The sequence below is a fragment of the Petaurus breviceps genome, unplaced genomic scaffold (assembly GCF_028583685.1).
Source record: "Petaurus breviceps papuanus isolate PSGF00001 unplaced genomic scaffold, PetGlider_PUasm1.0 174, whole genome shotgun sequence".
NCBI classification, from domain to species: domain Eukaryota; kingdom Metazoa; phylum Chordata; class Mammalia; order Diprotodontia; family Petauridae; genus Petaurus; species Petaurus breviceps.
This window is the reverse complement of record NW_027185761.1, coordinates 23,685,030-23,710,282: the sequence shown is the minus strand read 5'-3', so window position 1 is coordinate 23,710,282 and position 25,253 is coordinate 23,685,030. Positions and strand designations below refer to the sequence as shown.

The following is a 25,253-nucleotide window of genomic DNA, read 5'->3' as shown; positions in this document are numbered from 1 at the left end:
GACGACACACGGGCACCTGATTATGCCAAATCATGGCTGGCTTCATGTCCTCATGCAGAGCAAGAGGGGGAGGGGAAATGCAGGGAGTGACTCATTTGCTTATATGCCAGAGTCACTCAGACAGCACCTTTTCTCAAAGCACACTCAGAAACCAGAACCTTTTACTTATCTTCCAAAAAATTATGAAGGCCCTCTCAACCCTGGGTTCCCCCCAGGGAAAGGAACAGCCTGGCACCATCCCTTTCTATCCCATTCCTTTCTCCAAGGTATTACATGCCTTGATTCTCCTTTGGAACCACACCCAACTGAGTGACCCCATTCTTCCTGCTGGGACCAAGCAGAAAAATTCTCATCCATCTTCCATATGATTCCCCTTCAAATATTTGATGATACCCTCAGGTTCCTGCCCCTCGCCCCAATCTTCTCTTCTAAAGGCTAAACATTCCTACTTCCTTCAGTCAGTTATGTGGCATGACCTTAAGACCCATCACTATCCTGATTGAGTGGGTTTAGGACTGTAAAGGACCTTAGAGATCAGGTGACTGATTTTGAGCTATAAAGGACCTCAGAGGAGGACTGAGACAGCTTAGCTAGGTGGCCAGTGGATATGGCACTAGACCAGTAATCAGGAAAACCTAACTTCAGGTACTTACTACCTGGGTGACCTTGGGAAAGTCATTTAAGTGCTTTTGCCTCAGTTTCCCCAACTGTAAAATGGAGATAATAACAGCACCTACCTCACAGGGTTGTTGTAAGGATCAAATGAGATAACATTTGTAAAAAGCACTTAGCATGGTATCTGGCACATAGTAGGCACTATATCCTTTCCCTCCTCATGAGGCCCAAAGAGGAGAAATGCTTCCTCAACCCAAAGCTACACAGGCAGTTAGTATTAGAGCCAGAACTCAGACCCAGGTTCTCTGCCTCCAAATGTGGCCCTCGTTCTATTGTCCTCTGTGGGAATTTAGGCAGAGGTGCTGAGGACTTAATGGGCTCCCGATGCTGGAGAGCTTCCCAAGGAAGAGAGGTGTAGCTTGCTTCCCCCTGTAGGTGACAAAATGCTCCTTGTTCCTTGGTTAAGCAAACAATCAACCAACAGGCGTTCAACAAGACACTGGGTCTTCAACAGGATGCATCCTTTGGGCTTTCCTAAGCACCTTGGGAGTGTCTAGAAGAAAGAGCATTGGATAAGGTATCCATAATGCCACACCAAGAGCCCAGATACTTGGCACAAGTCTCAACTTGGCCAATTACTAGCTGTAGGACATTGGACAAGTCACTTCCCTACTTGCAATCTGCTTACTCGTTTGTAAAAAGGGGAGTTTGAGCACAATGATCCCATCATTCTCTTCCAGATTGAAGGGTATGGCACATAGTAGGTGGTTAATGAGTACATGATTCTTTTCTTCTGTCTAGAAGTAGAACTCACAATTCTCATGAAGTTTGTAATAATAGTCAGCATTCATACAGCGCTTGGTGGCTTGTGAATTACTTTCTAAATCTGGAATCATTTGATTCTCACAACAACCCCGTGAGGTGCATGCTGTTATTATCCCATTTTCCAGCTGAGGAAACTGAGGCAAAAGGTGTTAAGTGACTTGCCCAGGGTCATACAAGTAGTAAATGACAGAGGCCAGATTTGAGCTCAGGTCTTCCTCACGCCAGGCTTCTTCTAATCTAGTTGGAGAGAAAATGGCAATATCATGAAATCATTAAAGTATAAGACAATATGAAATCAGCTATTAAATTGTAAAGTAGTAGCTAGATGAGGGCTTTGGACTGCATGATCTTCAAAGGCCTTTCTGTGATCTTCTACGTTTCTCAGAGGTTCTTAGAAAGGGAACCCACAAAGCGCTGATGTAATCAGAGAAAGCTTCATGGAGGAGGCAGTGCCCAACCTGCAGAGGCCCAGACCAGAGTGTAGACAGAAGCAGGGGAAAGCTGGATCTGAACATGAGAAATCCTCACAGGGATTTTGGAGAAACTTTTAAAATGATCAAGGTTCTTAGGGATGCTCTGCAGAGGTAAAAACCCCTGAATTAAAAAGCATAGTCTACTTAAAGGGGATGAATCATGTTGATCTCTACCATCCTGAAAGGAGTCATGGATTTGGAGTCAGAAGACCTGGATTCAAGTCCTGACTCTAACAGTTACTAGCTGTATGACCATGGGCATGTCACTTAACCTATCTGTTCCTCAGTTTCCCCATCTGCAAAATTAGTATAATATAATATTATTATATGTTATATAATAGTAATATAATAATCACTCTGCTTCACAGGGTAATTTTGAGGAAAATGATTTGTAACAATACCATCTCCTAAGTTGTAAAAGGTTAAGATATAATTTATTATTATAAAGTTGTGAGTTATTGTTTTTAGAATTAGGATTAGAGGGAGCTGGTAGCACAGTGGGTAGAGAGCTGAGCCTATAGTCAGGATAGACCTGAGTTCAAGTCTGGCCTCTGACACTGTGTGACCCTGGGTAAGTCACTTATCTACTGCCTCAGTTTCCACATAAAATGGATATAACAATAGCACCTACCTTGTTGTGAGGATCAAACAAGACAATATTTGTAAAAAGGGTTTAGCAGATGATGGGCTCCATAAGAATGTTTATTCCCCTTACAATCTAGCAGGATTAATTCAAGGGAACCAGGAGGACTAGACCTCAGGACTAAGCTCAAAGGGGCCCTAAAATTCCATAGAAAGGAACTGTCACCATTCAGTTATGAGAAAAGGACACTTGGGGTCTTAATTTGGGGTCTTATGCTTAATATCAACTGTAATGTTGTGTGAAAGCTAGATTTAGGATTCAATAATTCACCCAGAAAAAAGACTAGAAATTCATTGGTTAATTTTTTTGGACCATCAAACAATATTTCCTCTTATTTCAGCAGCCTATTTTGTTTTCACCTTCTGCTTTTTGTGTGTTTGTGTCCTATCTTGGTACCACAAATGCGGGAAATGGTCCCAGCCTCTGAAAAGAACTAAAAATAGGAGTCAGGAGATGTGAATGCAAATGTTAGCTTGGTCACTTAACTACTTGCTTGTTAATGGACAAGTGACTTGACATCTCGGGTCCTCAGTTTCCTTTTCTGTACAATGGGGATAACAAGACATCCCCAGGGGTGATGTGAAGAAAGGTCCTGGAGGAGCTACGTGCTACAAGTAGAGTACAACATTCCTGCTGATAAATAAATTCAGGACTTGAGGAAGGAAAGACTGCTAAGCCTTGTGGGCATCGATAGAAGTTTCATGGAGAACATGGCACTGCTGTGGTCCTTTGAGGAACCTTCAGGCTTCTGAGAGGCAGAAATGAAAGTTCCCACATGCACATGATGTAATAGTGAGCTCAGAGAATATGTAAAGTCTAGATTGTATGGAATAAGACTGGAAATGGGAGGCTGGGGCCAGACTGTATAGGGTTTTAAATTGCTGGGCTGAGGAATGTGGGTTTTATCCTTAGAGCAATGAGGAGCCATTGAGGTTTTATGAGCAAGGGAGTTCAGAGGAAAGTTATTTTGACAGTTGTGTGGAAGATGGCTTAAAAAAGGTATTAAAGACAGGAAACTATATGCTAATTAAGAGGTAGTTGTAATGGCCACTTAAGGGGCACAGTGGGGCCTGTAGTCAGTAAGACTCATTTTCCTGGGTTCAAATTTGGCCTTACACATTTATTAGCTGTGTGACCCTGTGCAATTCACTTAACCCTGTTGCCTTCAGTTTCTTCATCTGTAAAAAGAACTGGAGAAGGAAATGGCAAACTACTCCACTATCTGTACCAAGAAAACCCCAAGTGGAGTCATGAAGAGTTGAATATGAGTGAAATGGCTGAGCAACGACAATAACAATGACTAAGTTGAGAGAAGGCTTGAACTTAGCTGTGTGAGTTGAGAGAAGGTGATGGATGTGAGAGTATGGTAATGGAAGCAACATGGTCTGACAGCTCTAAGGCACTTACTAGAGTAATGATACCCTTAATGTGAGGGTTTATAATCGTGCTTTTTAAAACCAACTACTTGTTAACTATACACCAACCTAATGATGAAATGTCTGTGACTTAGCCAAAACTGCACGGAGGTCAGGAAGGGCCAGTAAACATTTCAGACATCAGATGACCCTCAGTGCCCACTGTACATCTTAATATTGTATAACATGTGCCAAGAGTACCCATAATCATCCTTATCAACAAGGGCTCAATGTCATGAATGTCACAATAAAACAGTCTCTTTTTTTAGTTTTTAAAAAAAGGCATTATAAGGGTATTATTACTCTAAGGGACAGGGAAGAATCTAGGTTGATTAACTACCAGGTTTCAGGGCTGGATCACTGGAAGCACATGATGGTATCCTTAACAGAAACAGAGAAGTTTGGAGAAAAGAATAATCATCACTTATGTGGTAAGACATATTGAATTTAAGAAGCCAATATGATATCCAGGTGGAGATGTCCATCAGGAAGTTGGTTTTGGAGAACTGAAGTTCAGGAGAGAGATTAGGACTGGAAATACAGATCTGAGAATCTTTTTCATAGAGATGATAATTGATTCATGGCCATTGACCATGATGAGGTCATCAAGAGAGAAGAGAGAAGGGCCCAGGAAAGAGCTCTAAAAAATACCTAAGCTTAAGTGCCAGGAAAGAGATGATAAACCATCAAAAAGTCTGGGGAAAAAGAGGACAGAAAGGTAGGGAGGGAGAGAGAGAGAGAGAGAGAGAGAGAGAGAGAGAGAGAACAGTGTCCTGGAAATCAAAGATAGTATGGAGAAGTTTCCAAGGTAGTGGGTGACAAACAGTGTCAAAAGTTGCAAAGAGGATGAAAAATAAGAAACGCCATTTGAATTAGCAGTTAGATTAACTGTGTAGGATGGAAGGAAATTTGGACTAGTGAAAAGAGAAGTGGATTGGGAATGAGAATAATGTAGTTGGAGTCAGAGATTCTGGTTCTATTTCCTGGCTCTGGCACTTACCACATCTGTGACCTCGTATAGGCCACTTTATCTCTCTAGGCCTCAGCTTCCTCACCTATAAAATGGGGTAGATTGGACTAGATGATCTCTAAAACTCATGCCAGCTCTAATCCTACAATCTTTACCCATAGTCCTGTGATTGAATGGCTTAAGCAAGTTTTTTTTTTACCTCAGTTTTTTTTCATCTGGAAAACAGAAATAAAGGTACTTGCCCCACAGTATTGTTGTGAAGGTCAGATGAATTAATATAAAGAACATTTGAAAACACTGACATGATATTTAAACAGGAATTGCAATTATTAATTCCAGTTATAATATATTAAATATTATATAATGTATTATATATCATTATAGTTATTAATTATAATGATTATTGTCATATTGGTAGTAAGGGCTGTGGGCTGATTGTATATGTGGATAATGTGGAGCTAGATCTAATACAATGAAACGTAAAAAGAATAAACATGAAGTCTATGGTCTTCAAAGTACGGAAGTTGTCATATCCCCAAAGGGCAGTGGAGAAGGATATGGTGGGCATGAGTAGGCTACAGCCCATTATAAGTAAAGAATTATGCTGTGGAATCATCATAGAGCATATCATCAAAGAAATAGATAACTGACAAAAAATGGGCATGTCAAATGGTTAGATTGTGGGAAAACCAATGGACCACTCTTTTGTCCCACTGGTACATTTGTGATGTCAAAAGAACTTTAAAAAGGTATATAAAGTGGACACCTTGGGATGAACTTATAAGAGGAAATAGAAGAGGTTGGGCAGGATGGGCAGGCTTGGAGAGGTTGTGATTTATATCATCAGAGGAAAGACCCAAATGGATAAGATCAGTGCTGCACTGGAGTATGGGAGTAAATAATAAAGCCTTCTCTCATGGGTTCTGAAAACAAATAGAGGATGTGGGAAGTGTGGTTAGAGAGCAGTTCATTTGAAAAAGATCTGGCAATTTAAGTGGTCTGCACATTCAATGAGTCAGTAGAATGTCATGTCAGTCAAGAAAGTTCATGCCAAATGAGTGCCTTAAAATTGCTGTTCCTGGTCAGATTACAGCTAGAGTATTAGGGTTAGTTCTGGGCACCATATTTGAGAAAGGACATTGACAAAATTTATATGGTGTAATGGAAAGAGCATTGGGTTAGGAGTCAGAGGATGGGGGGGTTAGATTGCTAGTCCTGATACTTTACAAAATGTGGGACTATGTGCAAATGATTTAAACTTTATGAGCCTTGGTTTCTTCATCCGTAAAATGAAATTGAAGGAGATGATCTTTATAGTAACTTCTAGCTCTAAATCTTATGTTCTAACTAAAGCAAGTCCAGAGGAGGATGGCCAAGATGGTGAGCTCATGAGTACAATCCATGCTAACTGAAGATTAGTTGAAGAGAGTAAGAATCCTTGGCCTGAAAGAGGGAAGGGTTTGGAAGCAGTGTGCATGAGAGCTAGCTGTCTTTGGTTATTTGAAGAGATGTCATGGGGGAGAGAGGTTAAATTTGTTCAACTTGGCTCCAGAGGACAGAACAAAGAGTAGAGAGGCAGGTTTCAATTCAATTTAAGAAAACACTATGACCTGGCTAGAAATAGAACAGGCTATCCAGTACAGGGTGAAATTCCCCATCACTGGAAATCTTTGCACAGAAGCTGGATGGCCATTTGTTAGGGATGTAGTTGGATACAGGTTGGACTAAAAGACCTCTGAGGTTGTAGGGCTAAGATTCTATGCAATATGAAGCTCATCTCTTTTGGTTTTTTAAACCAGATGAATCACCTTATCCTCCCTCACTGGCTGCCTCCTTGAGTCATTCCACAACCACAAGAAACTCAGTAGCCCCTGCCAAAGCATGAGGCCCAGAGTATTTGCCACGATTCTTTCTATCCAACACCCCAGCACCCCCCAGGAAGGAGCTATCCTAGGGCTCTTCTGGAGAGTCATAATTCTAAATCATCCCCCGAAGAAAAGGGGCTGCTAAAGCTCTCCAGGTTCCTGCTCTGCTCAGACGTCTGGTGCCTAGAGAGAACAGCATTGTTCCTCGGGAAACCTGTGATTGTTCTCACTTTGTGCCATAGGAATGAATCAGGTTTTGCCTGATTACTCAAGTGTGCTATTTGAGATTTTCTGTGGGGTGTCTCAGTGCAGAGGATGGAGAAGAAGAGAAAGACCCCTGCTGTATCTGCTACCTGCACAGGCTTGTTTGAAAAATAGAGACACAGACGTGAGAAGCATGAACAAACAGGCGAGGAAACATGGTGAGCAAAGTAATTCTGCAGCTCCTTCCCTCAGTGAGAACAATAAGAATATTCACCACAACCAATGGACGGGGACCATTTAGTACAACTTCTATCCACACCAGGAGTCCCTCCTTCATCCAGCTGTTACCTGAGCAGCACTAAAGACAAAGAATTCACCAGCTTCTAAGGCATGGCATTCCACTGGGGGATTTCATCCCTGTGGGTTTTCTCTCTTCTGGTATTGATACTTCCACAGTTTTCTTTGCTTAGTGTTCAAAGCCCTCCACAACATGGCACTATCCAACATTTATAGCCTTATCTCATATAGCTGACCTCCACAAATTCTGCTTTTCAGTCAACTAGGTGGAGTCCAAATAGGCCCATTACTTTCACACCTCTGTCCCTTTGGTGACACTCTTCCTATACCTGGAATGTCTCTCTGCCGACATATCTGATACGTATGTAAGTTATTATGAACAAATGAGTGGGGAAATATTTTATTAAGTACTACTGTATACCAAGCACTATGCTAAGTGGTAGTACTCCCTGCTTTCAAGGAGCTCACATTTTAATTGGGGAGATAGCACCAGGGGAAAGGTTTAGCTGGAGGGAGAATGACGAGGCCCAGTGATTCTTAGGATTCTGCAGGAGGGCAACAGACAAGGCCCAAGAGCATTTAGAATGCATCATAACATAAAACGGCAATGCCAGCGATCTGGATTGCATAGTAGCAGGACCCAGAGGTCCTTAGGGCAGATGGTGAGGCCCAGGGGTCTTTAGGGCAGAAGGTGAAGCCCAGGGGTCTTTAGGGCATATGGTAAGGCCCAGGGGTCTTTAGGGCACATGGTGAGGCCCAGGGGTCTTTAGGGCACATGGTGAGGCCCAGGGGTCTTTAGGGCACATGGTGAAGCCCAGGGGATCTTCCATCTTAACAGAAGGATTGTAGATAGTATTCATCTAAACGTTATGAACAGCCATGACTAGGCCACAGTTGGAGGAGGAAGGCTGGAGGCACTTACCCTGTCACCTATGAGAAGAAAGGAATGGCAAATTAGAACAAAATATGTTCTATGAGTTCAGATAAGGAAGAATTTAGTATCTGATTGAGGGGAGAGAGTGGAGAAGATCACGGAAGGTTTCATAGAAGACCTTGAAAAAATGGGCAAGAGTGGTAATTTTCCCCAAAGTGGAAAGAGTGATAGGTTTAGAGTCCCAGATAAAGGATTCAAACCCTCCCTCCACCAATTAAAACTTGTGGGACCTTCCTCTCCAAACGTACTTTCCCCTTCTGTAAAATGAAGGATTTTTAATCAACAGTTTCCAGTGTCCTTACAGCCCCAAATTTCTGATAGGAACAAGTCACCCTTATGAGATGCTTAAAAGTTTTCAAAGGACTTCCTTTACAGCAATCTTTACAGCTTGGGAGCACAGAGATTGTTCCTAGGGTCACAGATCTCAAGCTTGAAGGGTTGTCAGAGGCCACCTGGTCCAACTTCCTCACAAAGAGTGTCTGAGGCATGATTCAAATGAATCCATAGGACTCCTGACTGCATGTCTAATATGGGGGTGATGGGGGTGCATTTCTTAAACATTTTTATTTAAAGTTTTGACTTCCAAATTCTATCCCTCCTTCCCTTTCCTCTTCCCCAAGAAGGTAAGCAATCATATATAGGTTATACATGTGCAATTATGTAAAACATTTCCCTATCAGTCATTTTGTACACAAAGACTCAAAAGAAAAAAAAATGAAAGAAAGTGAAAAATAGCACACTTCAGTCCATAATCAATCTATATCAGTTCTTCCCCTGGAGGCGGGTAGTATACTTCATCATTAGGCCTTTGGGATTGCCTTGTTGCTGAGAATAGCTAAGTCATTCATAGGTCTTAATCAAGTAATATTGCTGTTTCTGTGTACAACGTCCTCCTGGTTCTGTTCACTTCACTAATGCATCAGTTCATGTAAGTCTTTGCAGGGTTTTCTGAAATCATCTTACTTTTCATTTCTTATAGCACAGTAATAATTCCATTACAATTATGCACCACCACTTGTTTAGCCATTTCCCAATTAATGGGCATCCCTTTGATTTCCAATTCTTAGCCACCACAAAAAGAGCTGCTATAAACATTTTTGTACAAATAGGTCCTTTTCCCCTTTTTTATGATCCCTTTGGGATACAGACATAGTAGTAGTATTGCTGGATCAAAGGGCATGCACAGTTTTATAGCCCTTTGGGCATGGTTTCAAATTGCTCTCCTAGGGGTGCTTCTAACAAGTGGGTGGAAAGGTTGCTGGGAAGCAGGAAGAGAACATGAGGAAAAGAAGGGGTTTTGCGTGCTGATAATGCGAATTTTTATACAACCACACATCCACCAAATACCAGCTGGACATAGGATATTTATAGAAGGGACCTGACATTTAGTTTAAACAACTCTTTTTTTAGGAACTTAGCTCAGTTGTCAGGAAATTCACCATTGACATTTCCTCTTGGTTTTTATGATGCCTGCCCCTACTTTTCAGTGTATTTCTTATTAATTTAGGGAGGAGAGAAGTGCATGCTGGCATGATTGCATGCCATGATTCTGCCCTTTGACCATTGGCACCAGCACAAGACGTAACATTAAGAGCGGAGACTATTTTGAAGTTATTAGAGTTTGTCAGTAATTCCCATCCTCTTCTTCCTGCGATTGTGAATTTGACTGAATCACAGGATCCTAGCTGAGAGAGACTTTAGAAGCTACCTGGTACAGCCCCGGCATTTTACAGGGGAAGGAATTAAAGTTCAGAGAGGGTCACACAAGGAGTGAGCCCAGGTCTTCTACTCCTCAGACCGTACCATAATGCTTCTCTGATGTCCAGTAGAGAATACAGGTGGCTGTCAATGTGCATGGGTCATTGCCAGAACATCAGCTGACGATCAATTTAAAGCTACTGTTTCTTATGCTAAATTGAAACAGACCAAAGGCATTGTATTGGAGAAGCCAGGTGGTACACCACCATGCCTGGGGTCAGCAAGACCTGAGTTCAAATCATACCTAACACACTTACTATGCAAGTTACTTATCCCTGTTTGCCTCAGTTTCCTCATCTGTAGAATAAGCTGGAGAAGGAAATGGAAGACTACCCCAGTATCTTTGCCAAGAAAATCCCAAACAGGGTCACAAAGAGTTGGGTGCCACTGAAAAATGACTCAACAACAACAAAAGCAACAAAAAAGCATCGTATCACATTGGGTAATAGGCATCAATAGATGTGAGAGTATGGCACATCCTCTTTGTCCCCCTGGCAGGGCAGTGTGGTACAGTGCCTACCGTGGAGTCAGCAGATGTGGGGTCAAACCCCAGGTTTGCCACTCACCATCTATATGATCTTGGGCAAACCCCTTCACTTCTCTGGGACTCAGTTCCCTCATCGGTAAGATGAAAGGATTGGACTGGATGACCCCAAGTTTCTTTCTAGTACTAACCCAATGATCCTAAGTTTGAGTGACATTTTGACTTGAGTTCCTAAGCAGAAAAACTAAGTCTATATTTGAATACATAGACTTTAAAAAGCCCCTAGTTTCTTGGTCCATGATACATGGTTTGAGATATTTTGGGGACTCTCTGGCTTAAGGACTTGTTACCGCCTGTGATGGATGGAAGAATCAAGACCCCAGAATAGCTCATACCGGAACCACAGCCTTGAGTCTGTTTTTGTTGCTATTAAATTTCATCTTGTTAAAGTCTTCTACTTAGGTTAAAAAAAATCAGATGCTTAAAAATAGAATGAGGGCAGGGGGCAGAGGAGAAGTGGCTAGACAGCAATTCACATGATAAGGACCTAAAAGTTTTGTACTCTCTAAGCTCAGTATGAGTTTGTCATAGCTGCCAAACAAGCTAATGTTATCCCTTTTTTCTTGGTCTAGACTTGAATTATATTGGTGTATAAGTGGATGGGAAAAGATCCTGGTTGAGATCTCCTACCAATGCAGGTCATCAACCTTGTCTGGAACCTATAGTCTTAAAGAGTCGCCTGGACCACTGCCTGAGATAGCTAGATGGTGCCATAGTGTGCAGAATGCCAGGCCTAGAGTCAGGAAGACATCTTCCTAAGTTCAAATCCAGCCTCAGACACTTAATAGCTGTGTGACCCTGGGCAAGTCACTTAACCCTGTGTACCTCAGTTTCCTCATCTGCAAAATGAGCTGGAGAAGGAAATGGCAAATCACTCCAGTATCTCTGCCAAGAAAATCCCAAATGGGGTCACAGAGTCAGACATGATTGAATGACTTAACAACAACAACCAGGCCACTGAGCAGTCCACTTTGGGCTTTGTACAACCAGTACATGTTAGAGGCAAGACTTGAACCCCAGTTCTCTTGACTCCAAAACTATTCTCTATCCTTTATGCCAAGGGTTCTGAACATTGCTGATGACCTCCAGAATATTATGCCTACTTCTGAGTACTATATTTTAGGGAGGATGGGACAAAGATGGAATTCATTAGGGGAGGGGAGCATGCAACCCTTCCATTTAATCTCCATGGGCCTCAGTTGTCTGGCAGATAGCAGGCACTTAATAAATGCCTATTCCCTTCTATTCCCTTTCCCCTAACCATTTATTATCATCACCAACATGGACATTATTATTCCATCATTATCATTACGGTTCCTTTCTCAAAATAATTCATGAATCTCTCGTTGAATGTTGCCTTCAGAGCCAGTTCACAGACCTCAGCAGAAAATCACTCTTATTTCATAGACAAAACTAAATTTGGACCACGAACAGAACTCTTCGGGTTAATCACCCACCTTATACACTAGATGTGGCTCTGAATGACTTTCAGCTGTTTAAAGAAATCAGTCCCATAGATAAAAAGAAGCATGTAGTCCTTCTTTCTCATTGTTCACTTCATTGCTTATGAGTCTTCCTTACAACTTGACTAATGTTTAATGCGAAGATATTTGTAGAGCCTATATCAGATTGTATGCCATCATGGGGAGGAGGGAAGAAAGGGGGGGGGGGAATTTGGAACGCAAGGGATTGTGGAACTGAATGTTGTAAACTAAAAGTAGATAAACAAATTTAATAAAACAAAATTTTTTTGTAAAAAAGAAGCAAGTAGGTAACATAATGGATAGAAAATTAGACTTGGAGCTAGGAAGATCTGAGTTCAAATTCTGATTCAGACATTTACTAGTTGTAGGGCCTTGGGCAAGTCAATAAACTCTCTTAGCTTCCGTTTCTTCATCTACATAATAGAGATAATAACTGTACCTACCTCCCAGAGCTGTTGGGAGGAGTAAATAAGATAATATACATAAAGTGCTTTGCAGATCTAAATGTTAGCTGTTGTTCCAAACAAGGATGCATCATCCTTGAACAAGCCTGGATGTTCCAAGTTTTGAATGCAGTTCTCCAATCAAAGTTCCAGGTCCAGTGGAGCATTAGTTAGTCCTCTGATGATTTAAAGGAACCATGGACTTAGAGTGAGATGATTCTTATGGCCATCTGTGGTCACCTCACTCCTTTTTTAAATGAGGAAACTGAGGTTAAGTTGCATGTTGAGGGTCACACAAATAGTAAGCAGCAGAGATTGAACCCCAGGTCCTGTGAAGACATATTTAGAGTGATTTCCATTATACCATACTGGGATAGCATTCATTTGAATGTGTAAGGATTAGTACATTAAAAAAAAAAACTAACAAATTATGGAGTAGTCACACCTCTCTGACCTCTAATTACATCAGTCATCAGTGAATTGGCCCTAAACACTCCTGGGCATAACTGGGAGCTTATTAAATCAAAAGCACAGAATATTCTTTAAGATGCAGAGAGGACAAAGGCTAGGAACTAATCCAAAGGGCCAGCAGCTATGGTTAAAACAGTTTCTTCTTCCTTAGTGCCAACTATTTCTACATAGAGAAGACTGTTTCAGGGATGATCAGAGGCCCTTTAGCCATAATGAAGTAGAAGTTAGCTCAGTGGCCCAATGTCTCCAAAGATGTCCTTGGAACGGTCTTGATTTTCCAAGTGGAATGATCTAGGTTGATCATGGGAGTCATCAGTTGGGCAAGACGTTGGCTTCTTCTTTTATAATCCTAATGTTTCTAGGATTATAGGTTCATAATAACTTAACGTTAATAACATAATAACTTAAAGGGGTCCTTGGAGGTCATTTAGTCCAGCCCCCTCATTTGACAAAAAAAGGGAAATGTGAAACCAAGAGAAATACTGCATTTTTCTTTGCATAGCGTTGATAGGATCATAGACTAAGAAAATTAATTATAGGCATAGAATCAACAGTTTCGAGCTGGGAGTGACTTCAGTGGCCATCTACTTTAATGCCCTTATCTTACTGATAAGGAAACTGAGATCCAAGGAGTTTAAGTGACTCACCAAATGTCACATAGGGAGTAAGAGTGAGAGAGCTGTTGAATCAAGGACTTACAGAATCACAAATTTTGATAGTTAGAAGGGACTTCAGCCACCTAGTCTAACCCATATGCAAAAGGGATCTCTCTTTATAATGTACCTGACAAGTCATTACCCCACCTCTGCTTAAAGACCTCAAAGGAAGGAGGGAGAACCTCTCACTTCTCAAGGCAGGCCACCATACTTTGGGACAGCTCTAATTCTTAGGGTGTTTTTGTTTTGTTTTGCTGACACCAAGCCTAAACTAGTTTCAGTGTAACTTCTGCTTCATTACTCTTGGTTATGCCCTCTAGGGTCAAATAAAAGCCAGGAAACCTCATCTCCATGACAATTATTCAAATAACTTGAAAACAACTATCACGTCCTCCTCTCCCAACCAGTATGCTTTTTGCCAGGCTAAACATGACCAACCCTCCAACTAACCCTCATAGGTCCTTCACTAAGCTGGTTGACCTCCTCCAGGAACCCTCCAATTTCTCAATATCTATCTTAAACCATAGTGCCCAGAACTGAGAATAATCCCTCACATAAGGTCTCAGGAGGGCAGAGTATAATAATAATATCACCTGAAAACCCTGCCCCTCAATTCAGCCCAAATCAAATTAGCTTTATTTTTTTTTTATTGGAGAAGGGATGCTACATTGGGCTGCTAACTCCTATTCAACATGCAGTCTACAAAACCCTCCGATCTTTTTTCAGAACAATCACTCTCTCCATTACTCACCCATCTTATACTTGTGAAATTGATTTTTGGGGGGGGATCAAGTGTGTTTTCCTATCAAAGTTCACCTTATGTGATTCAGACCGATGCTCCAACTCATCATAATCTTTTTAAATTCCGACCCTGTCACCCAGTATGTTAGCCACACCTCCCAGCTTTGTATCATCTGCAGATTTGACGAGTATAAAATCTATGCCTTTGTCCAAGTCATTAATAAAAATGTTAAATAGCACAAGGCCAAGCACAAATCCTTGGAGACCTCCTGTCACATTGACATTGAATCATTAACAACTACTCTTTAGGGGCGGCCAGGTGGCTCAGTGAGTAAGAGTACCGGCTCCAATGTTGGGACGACCTGGAGATCGAATCCCGGGCTCAGACACTCAGCACCACACCCAGAAATAACTGGCCGTGTAACCTTGAGCAAGTTACTTAACCCCGATTGCTTAAAAATATAAAAAAAATAAATAAAAAAAACAACTACTCTTTGGATTCAGTCAGTTGACCAATTCTGAATCCATCTTTAGTCAATAATAGTTAATAAATTGTTGATTTAAGCACCTATTTAGAGCATTCTGCTAAGTTTGAGGGATACAAATACAAACAAAAAGAAAGACAGCCCTTGCTTTCATGGAGTCTACAATCTAATTAGTAAAGAGAACACATAAAATGAAGTGGAAATGGGGGAAAGAGATCTGCTCTCCAGTTATAGGATCCAATCAGAATTGCAGAGGACATTAATGAGCTAGATTTGCATACCAGACAGATTCCAATGATGCATTTCCTGGGCATGGAAGACATAATAAAAATCCCTTCGAATTCCAAAAGCAGCATAGATGGTGGGAAATTAGGAGAAAATTGTCCTGAACCCCATCTTTAGATAGAGGCCCTGGAGCCCATGATCCTGTCCTCCAGTATTATTCTTTAACTTGTTTCTCTCCGTCTTCTTCACAAAGATAATGAGATACCTTATCAAAAGTACTGCTACACTCTAGTAGGCAATCTATACACACAGTGTGCCCTTCACCTACTAGTTTTACTAAACTGTTCAAAGCAGAAGTGAAATCAGTCAAGCACGACCCTTAAAAATGCTATTGGCTCTTGGTAATTACCACTTCCCTTTTTAAATGTTGGGCAAACATCCTTTCATGTTCCCTTGGAGAATTTGTCCCAGAAATTTAGGTCAGTCTAACTGGCTCCAGTTTATAAACTCTCTTCACTTCCCTTTCTTTGAAAATCAGGAAACTGGCTCCCATCTTATGGTGCCCTATTTATTTTCCATGATCTTTCAAATCTCACTAACTGTCTCAGAAATCACATCTGCAATCCAGTTCTTCCAAACCCAAGGATTATGTAGCTTATTTGGGGTCAGGGGACTTGAATTCATCAAGACCATCTAGGTCCTTTATTAATACTATCTTACCTTTGGTATCAAATTGTTAGTCATTTTAATTTCATAATTTCCAATGTAAGGATCTTTCTCCTTTGCAGAGAAAATAGAAACAGTATAAGCTAAACAGCCCTGCCTTCTCTCCACTGTTTCTCTTCATCATCTCTCTGCCCGTGAAGGCCTTATCCCTTCTTTGATCCATCTTTCTCTCACGCATAGCTATAAAAACCTCTTTTTGTTTTCCATAGCTTACTTTACCAGGTTCCCATCATTATGAGCATTTCCATCCCTGACATTCCTTTTATAGGTCCATACCATGCTCTCATATTCAACTTCTGTCCTCTGGCCTTGCTTCCCTATTCTATACATTTCATTTAAAAATCTAAGTTGCTTATTGAGTTCCCTGTGCAACCACATTGGTTTCTTCAAATAAATATTATTTCCCCACTTTACTGGAATTGTTTCCCTGTGTGTCTTGGATTTCATCCCTGAGTATCTCCCATCCTTCCTGGGCTGCCTTCCCCTGAAGCATTTTTACTCCATGGCATCCTTCGTATCTTTCCTTGAATCCTTTGAAACCTGCTTTCTCAAAATCTAAAGTCTATGTTGACCTATTCCCAGATTTTCTCTCCCTTTCTAGCATAAACTCTAGGAGGGAGTCTTCACTTTTCCCCAAAGTTCCTATCATTTCCATCTCAACAACTGGTTCCTTTCTATCAGTGAGAACTAGACCCAGAATAGAATTTCATTGGTTAATTCAATGACTGTCTCAGTCATTGGTTAAGAATTGGTTAATTCAACCCATTGTTGGTGAATTTTTGAAGGATGAAATTATCAGTTAAACATTCAGGAATCAGCTATCCTCAGAGAAGGAGAGCCCAGAAAATGTCTAGATAATTCAAGTTCCCCCACCCCATCCTCACTACTATGTCATGTTTCTATGCTAGGCTTTTGATCTTTTTCCCAAACTCCTCATCTATTCCCTCTTTCTGTCCATGTGGTCTGTCATACTCCAATAAAAAAAAAAGTCACTACTTTTGTCCCTTTAACTTTTACCAAATTCTCTCTACCATGCCTCTTCCTGTGTTTCTAGATTTTCTCATGTGATTATATCTTATGAATACATAACACAACCCAAACCTGCCTTTTACCCACTGTTTCTTTTGAATAAGATAAATCCTCCCAAAACCATAGTCTCATCATGGTTTTCATCACACCAAATCTCAGCAACTTTTGGCACATGTATGTAGACACTCCAGGCCATGGGTTTTACTACTTTTACTACTGACTCCTTTCTTTGGTCTTATCTCCTCTGAATTTCTGGGTATCTCAACTGCTATTATTCTTCCTTCTTTGTGGCAACTCTCCATAGTATCCAATTTGGGGGTTATATATAAGCTGTCCTCTCAATCCCCATCCTATTTAGTTAAGAGCCCTTTTGATTAGATTAGATAAGGTCCTCTAACTCCAAGCCCATCATTATTTTCTTTATATCTTTCTGCTTCCAATTTTTACTTTTTAAGATAAAAATTTCTCCCCTGGTATTGTTTTAAAATGTGATTGTGATGTAACATAATGCATTATGTAATGGCTCTCAATTATTCATAGCAATGGGATTATTGGCACATATAGAAGGCTGTATCCAAAAGAGTGAATAAACTCCTAATCAGTTGGTTTTTTGGCTTTATAATTGCTTACTATTTTTTTCTTTAGGTTGTTTATCATTATATTTAGTTCATAATTTATTATACTGAGTCTGCATCACACTAACCAACTGTTGCAGATGATCATCTAAGAAGCTCTGGGGAAGGGGGTGTAGGAAACAGCTTTGGCTTGTTTATTGTCAATAATCTAGAAAATGGAAACAGTACAACAGGAAGATCAGTACACTCAGGGGTTGAGAACACCTGGACACCCTGGGCACATGGAAAGGGTATTTGATTTGGAGTCAGAAGACTAAGGTTCAAATCTAGTCCTGCCAGTTATTAATTGTGGAACTTTGACCAACTCAAAATGAGAGCATTGGATTAAATGACCTCTAATGTCCTTTCTAACTCTTAATAGTTCTAGGATCCTCTAGGTCTGGTTTGGATATTAACTTAGCTTTGTAAGGGCAGGGACAGTTTCACCTTTGCACTGTCCGCTAAATACATAGGAGAGTGATTGGAGCATAGGTGGTGCTTTATAAATGATTGTTGATTGATTTATTGATCTTGGATAAGTCACCAAACATCTATAAGCCTGTATTTCTTCATCTGCAAAATGGGGAGAAGGAAGGAGTAATAAGCCTTGCACCATCTACCTTACAGGGTTGTAAGAATCAAATGAAATAATGTGTTTCACCAAACACTATGTAAATGCATGCTTATTATACAGAAATTATGAATGAGGGCTAGTTAACTATGTGTTAATGAAATTTTAGGACAATTGGTTGCAATCAAACTGGCCTGCTTCCTGTACACACTATACAAACCCAGGTCCCCCCAGTCCAGGAATTTCATTCCAAAAAAGGATCCCTTTGCTCCCTAGAGAGCTTTGACTAAATGGCCAAGGAAGGAGAAGGCATTTGTCATCTGGGCTGTATTCTCATTTGTTGTCTGAATACTTACTTATCAGAATCTCAAAGTTGGAAGGGATCCTAGAGGTCATGTGATACAATCCATACCTGAACAGGAATCCACTCTACAGCATTCTGATAAATGGTCATCCATCCAGATGCTTTTAGAAAACTTCCAGAGGAAGGGAAGCTATCTACCAGCCACCCCTCAAGCAACCAAGTCTATTCTGGGGCAGCTTTCTTTCTGAGGCTAAAAGTGCTTGACTGTAACTTCCACCTCTTGTTTCCAGTTCCATCCTCAGGGGCCAAGCAGAACATGTCTTAATCCTTCCAAATGGTGGCTCCTCTGATGCTTGAAGTCAGCTTTCCTCCAACCCCTAGTCTTTTCTTCTTCAGGCTAAACGTCTCTGTTCCTTCTACCAGTCTTTGTATGGTGAGTCCAGTCTTCTCACCCTCCTGGGTCAGTCACATTTAATTCAACAAACATTCGTTAAGTGGCCAAAATATACAAAGTCACTTACACACAAAACATACCCACCTAATCAGAGCAGAAGAGATAAGGCCTGAGGAGGTATTGCATGAGAAAATTAATGTTGTCCTGGTATTTGTGGCCTCCCAGGGGACTGCTATGGGACAGCATGAGAATAAAAGAATATAGTTTAGGGGAAAGAACTCCAGCTCAAGAATAAGAGGTCCTGGGTTCAAATGCCCCCTCTGACACTTATTTCCTGTTTGACTTTGGACAAGTCATTTGTCTCACTTCTCTTATTTATAAAATGAGGGGGTTGAGTTAGATGATCTAGCTTCTAGCTCCAAAGCTATGATCCCAAACCCTGCCTGCTTCTGAGTACAATTACATGAGTATCCTTTTCTGCAAATCAAGTCAAGTACAGGCCTAAACCTGCCCATCTTCTCACCCCTTTCCTGAGTGTAAGACACAAGAAAGGAGGTAATATTCCCCTGACAAGAGAAAAGCAAAGTCATAGAAATCTGAAGTATATTACTTGAATTCTACATGGAAGATAACAAGGACCTGCCGAAAACCCGAGAATGGGGGCAGAGTTAGTGATGGGAGGGTGTAAAATAGATCAGGGACAGCAATGACCCATGGTCCTCGACAAATGAAAATATCTTTGAGTGTTTCTAACAAGTACACCAAGTCTTCCTAGTTCTTCTAAAGCTAGTTTTCAGATAGAAATGTGTGACCTGGCTGCACACAGATCCTCTCTATAGATGACTGTGAGCCATTTACAAGGTGAGTCCCCAGTATTTCAAGGTGCATCCACAAGCATTTATTAAGTCCCTACTATGTGCCAAGCACTGCATGCTAAGCCCTGGACATCTCAGACATGAACCAGTTGGATGTGTGTGGTATAGTGAAAAGAGTATTGGATTTGGAGTCGGGAGCCCTGGGTTTGAAGTCAGGCTTTGCTACCAGCTGTGTGACATTTGGCAAATCACTGAACCTGCCTGGGCCTCAGCCTCTGATCTCTAAGCTCTAAATGCTATTACCTTGAATCTAGCCACATGTTCATCTAGCAGATAATAAAGTCTACCCGCCCAATGTTGAGTGTCCCCTTTGCTTCATGGAGGGGGGATGGGAGAGGCAGCAGCAGGATGTGGTGGGAAAGGCCCTAGTCTTACAGTCAAGACTCAGCTGCTTTGTGCCTCAGTTTCCCCTAGATGTAAAATGGAGATGATACTTGTATTGCCTTCAGGGTTGTGCTGGAGCCAAAAGCTGATTGTAAAATTTTCAGTGTAAGAATTTACATAATAATGTATTTATAATGTAATAATGTTCTGTAAGTGGGTAAAGGCTATAAATCAAGTCTTGATTTATTGTTTTGTTAATTGTCTAGACTTAAGAAAATAATGGAGAATCTAAATAATGCAGATTCAACTCAAAGTGTGTTATGGGAACATTTTTCCTGATCTTGTTATTTAACCATTTACCAACTTGTCCTTGGTTACCGGTCCCCAAAATGGTCGTTGTGGAGAAAGTGTTTTTCAAACCTTAAGGTATCATGGAAATGTGAGTTGCTATTTAAAGGAATAATCTTTAGAACAAGATATTCAGAATTTTTTCTTCAGCTATCTCTCTGCTAGGCTGTAAGAGTTGCTAAAAGAGGAACCATAATCATCCAGCCACCCCTTGAAAACCTCTCCCTCTCCTCCAGGAGATTATAATCTAGTCAAGGAGGTAGGATATGACTATTCTGGGAAACAGTTAAATAGCAACTTAAGACAAGGGGGGAATGTGACATATTGAAACTCTCTGATTATATTGAAAATGGAGTGGCCCAAATTATGAATGCAATGGGAATTCAGAGGAGGAAAAGATTGCAGAGGGCTTGAGTAGTTGAAGAAGCCTTCATGGAAGAAGGACTTGAGTTGGATCCTGAAGGATGGGCAGGACTAGGCTAAACAATCCACTCAAGTCAACAAACACTGATTAAATACCTCCCCTGTGACAGGCACTGTGCTAAGCCCTGGGGATACCAAAGAGGCAAAAGACAGGCTCTGTGCTCAAGGAGCTTAATGGGAGAGACAACATAGAGACAAATATATACAAAGAGGCTATGTATAGGATAAATAGGAAAAAATTAATAGAAAGAAGGTGTTGAAATTAAAGGGTGGTTGGGAAAGGCTTCCCATAGAAGGTAGGATTTTAGTTGAGACTTAAAGGAAGCCAGGGAGGTCAGTAGTCAGAGCAGAGAAGAGAGGGCATTCCAGGCATGGGGGACAGCAGGAAAGAATGTCCAGAGCCAAGATATGAAGTGTCTTGCTTGTGGAACAGCCAAGAGGCCAGTATCCCTGGATCTAAGAGGATGTGTTAGGGAGTAATGTGTAAGAAGTCTGAACAGGTAGGAGGGGGTTAGGTTATGAAGGGCTTTGAATGCCAAACACATATTTGCTTCTGGAGACAATAGGGAGCCATTGGAGTTTATTGAGTATTGAGGAGGGGGAGTTTGACATGGCCCAACCTGTACTTTAGTGCATTACTTTGGTGGCTGAATAGAGGATGGATTGGGGTGAGGAGAGACTCGAGGCAGGAAGACCCACTAGCAAGCTATTGTGGGGGGCTGAGGACCTACACTAGAGGGGTGGCAGTGTCAGAGGGAATCAGGGGGCTTATTTGAGAGATATTGCAAAGGTGAAATCAGCAGGCCATGGCAACGGCTTGGATGGGGGGGGGGGTGAGAGATGGTGAGGAATTCATGATCACTCCTAGGTGGTGAGCCTGAAGGACTAGAAGGATGGCATTGCCCTCTGTAGTGATGGGGAAGGTCCGAGGGTCTGTGGGTTGCCCTCTGCAGTAATAAAGAAGGCGGGAAGAGCTTAAGAGGAAAGAGAATGAGTTCTGGTTTTCACATAATTGAGCCTTCCCCACACAGAGGGAGACCATCTATCTAATTGTAGAAGCAGAAATGAAGATAGATGTGAGGATTAGTGAGAATCCTGGTGTGATGGGAACGGCGGATTCCTGATAAGAAGAAAAGATGGCAATTAGTTTCCTGAAGTAACAAAGTTACTTTGGACTTCAAGAGGGTGAGTTCTCCCCAGGTAGACCCAAGCCCTTCCTAGAGAAGCAGTATAGTATAACTGCTGCCTTGGTACATATAATCAAAAATCATAGGATCACAAATTTTAAATTAATACAAGACCTTTAGAAGCATATAGGCTATGCCTAAGCATGGAAAGGTTAGAGTCCTTATTGTGTGCACTTGGCTTCCACTGTGCATCTCCTATGGCATTTAGAAAAACACATCGATTTCAGGTGATTTTGCGCTCCCCTTCTGAAATGGCATTTGATTCAATTCAACAAGCATTTCTGAGTACTAACTATGCGTAGGACCCTCTTCCATCTGGTGGGAAGAGCAGAAATACAAATTTTAGATAAGTATACAAATAAATATAGTTTAGAACGATCACTGATCATACATAAGGAAGAGGCAAAATAAGTCCTAGGACAAATGTGCACGTAGGAAGGTCATTATCAAATTGGAATAAGGTACAGAGAAAGCTTCCTGGAAACGCCTTTCCATCCCACACACTGAACCAAGGGAAACACTACTTAGATTAATCAGCTGCCTGCTACCTACATCCCAGCCATTCACTGTCATCATGAGGTGGCACTGCACAATCTGGGGGAAAGCTTGGCAGGAACGCATCAGGATAATTGTACCTGGAAGAATAGAACAAGAGATAGATTTATTTTTCCCTTTTACCAGATGAGTACAACAGCTTCCTCATGCCAATAACTTAGAGCCTTATTCCGGCAGCTGTGGTCTTCCCCAAAGGATCTTTGGTGACACTCTGTAGCAGCAAGCACCCCGGCGTCCCCAGGGTGGCTGCTGACACAGGTTCTTGGATCTGCTTTGTTAAAGGAAAGCAACTCAAAATGGGTTAACAAGCTTACTTTAATCAGTCAGACATATATCGTTTACCTTATTCAGGGGAAAAAGGTCAGCACCCCAACTTCAAAATATACAGACAGAAACAGATCAAGTAGACAGCTTTCCAAATTGTCCAGCCATTACATCCATACCCAGTCAACATCTGGGTTTCCAAATCTGGGTTTTTCAAAGCCGGGGGACTCTCAATAACGGCTTCCCAGAATTCAGATCAAATCACAGAACACTTCTCAAAGTGAGTCCCAAAACAAAGCTACACATCAGGGCTTATATAGCCTTCTCCTGGCTCAGAGAATGTAACAACCTTATTGACCCACTGGCCAATCAAAAAAGTATCTACTGAAAAACAAGCCTCTCTCTTCAGGCTTCAGGTGCATTTTAGCCTAGGGGCAGGGAAGATCTTCCAAATTTGTATTCCCATTACACACTCAGAACCCTGAACACAAGGAGGTAAGGAGGCAGAGGAAGCCCTCTTTGTCTTGAGAGTATTCCAGATGCTGCCATTCATCTTTGGCATCTTGCCCTTTCAAGTGCCCATCTTGCAAACTGTGGTAACTCTCTCCCCGACCGAGATCTATCTTGTCTTACAGGTAGATCGGGAAATCCCTGCTAAAGTGATTAGCTAATAATTTAAGAAACTATCTAGCTCAGAGGTATTTGCATTTAATAAGAGGATCTCAAAGATGTAGACAGGGGAAAGGAGAGAAGAGGGAAATGAGACTCAAAGGAAGACATCGCTAATGTTATAACTCCAGGGGGCAGACAATAAAATATTTTGGAGCAGGGATGCCTCCAAATTGGACTGAGTTAACTGCATACTCTGCCTATGCATAAACCTAGCCCAATAGTTAGAAGCTATCCACTTTCTACAAACTGAGCCCACCTCTGTGTACCCAGTAGGTCCTTAGTGAATGTTTATTTCATAGACTTGGCTTATGTCCATATTTTCATGGGCTGGACCATCAGCATCAGTGAGCTGATGGTCCCTGAAGGCCAGTCCTGCCAGCAATCACAAAAACCTCCTTTTCTAAAAAGTCTGTTCTTGAAACCCACTTTGTACTTCCTTCTATTTTGTCTAAATTAAATCTAAACTAGTGGTGACCATAACAAAAAGAATTGTGTATGTTTTTTATTGTTTCACTTTGTTCTCTAATTCTGACAAGAATTTCCTTGTTCCTATTCCCCAACCAGAAATTCTGCTAATGAATTTCCTCCCATCACAGGATCTCAGCCCATTTTAAAATTCCATTAGCCTGTCTTCATGATTAGTGTCTATTAACACATTCCACTTACAGAAGAGCTCCATCTTTCTGGAATCCTCCTAAGGGACCACCTTGGGAATTCTCCACCCTTAGGGTATGGAAAGTAAAACCTTAGATCTCCATTAACCAAATGTCTGGATGTCCTGCCATATCAGAAAGAAGAGAGGGAATAATAGCCAAGCTCATAAGATTGTTGATTTAGAGCTGGAAAGGACCTTGGATGCCACCAAGTCCAATCCCCCATTTTACAGATGAGAAAACTGAGGCACAAAAAAGGTAACTGACTTAACCAAGGTTACATCTGTAACAATTATCTCAGGCAGGATTTGAACCCAGATCTTCCTAACTTCAAGACCACTGTCCTCATGCCTACTTGTACACCTCAGGTAAACATGCTAAAGTGTTTAACATTCTTGAATATTCTTTGTATATATTAACTTCTTAATAATTTGTTGAAAACAGTTCATAATGGATATTCAGAGTTTCCCATGCAATCTGATTTTTCTGTTGATATTTGTTGATATTTTTTAAGTTCATAAAAATAGGGGAAAATAGTTTTTTAAAATAAAAAATCATTTGAATTTTGGATTCCATCTTGTTGAATAGAATGTCTGGGGAATGAACAACACTCCCCAGTGAAGGAGAGTGAGTCCACTCACCTTTTGGCACCAAGAAGAAATCCAACCAGTGTAATCCAACCAGCATTTATTAAATAAGCATATGCAAAGTGTCAGGCACTATTATAGGTGCTGGGGAAACAAAGACAAGATAAAGTCCCTTCCCTCAAGGAGTTTATTTTCTACAAGGGGATGCAACATGTAAAGAGAGGTATAAATACAGAGTGATTTTAGGAGGGAAAAAATCCACCTAGAGGAGGAGGCACCTGATCAGAGCCTTGAAGGAAGCAGTTAAGGATGCAGAAAGGCAGAGAGGAAGAGTGAATCTGTCCCAGGCAGGCAGGTGCCTACGAACAGCTAACAGGTCAGATTGGCCAGAAAGTAGAGTTTGTGAAGGGAAGTGATATAAATGAAGCAGGAAGAAAAAAATGGAAGCAGATTGTGAAGGGCTTTCAATCCCAAGCTGAGAAGTCTGTCTTTTTGTCCTAGAAGAAATCAAGAAGGTTTTTTTAAGCAGGGGAAGGCCCATAGAACACACTCACCCTCCCCTTCACCCCATTCCAACTGTGTCTTGCCATGCTGTACCATAAAGAATAACATTAATCTGAATGGACAAGAGGTAATGATGGGCCAGTTTTTAAATTAATCTTTCTGTTATCAAGCATTT

The 25,253-nt window shown here is 41.2% G+C and overlaps 1 protein-coding gene across 10 annotated transcripts in view; it reads left to right on the top strand.

The window, feature by feature from the left end:
* HRH1 (histamine receptor H1) overlaps positions 1–25,253 on the top strand; it is a 127,589-nt gene that overhangs the window by 25,443 nt on the left and 76,893 nt on the right. Inside the window, exon 3 of one of the 10 annotated variants that reach the window (XR_011167545.1) lies at positions 18,583–18,735. The exons of the other annotated variants lie outside the window; for them this stretch is intronic. The gene's annotated coding sequence lies outside the window, so the exon portion shown is untranslated. Of the gene's footprint in view, positions 1–18,582; positions 18,736–25,253 lie in introns of those variants that run through there. 10 annotated transcript variants of the gene reach the window in all.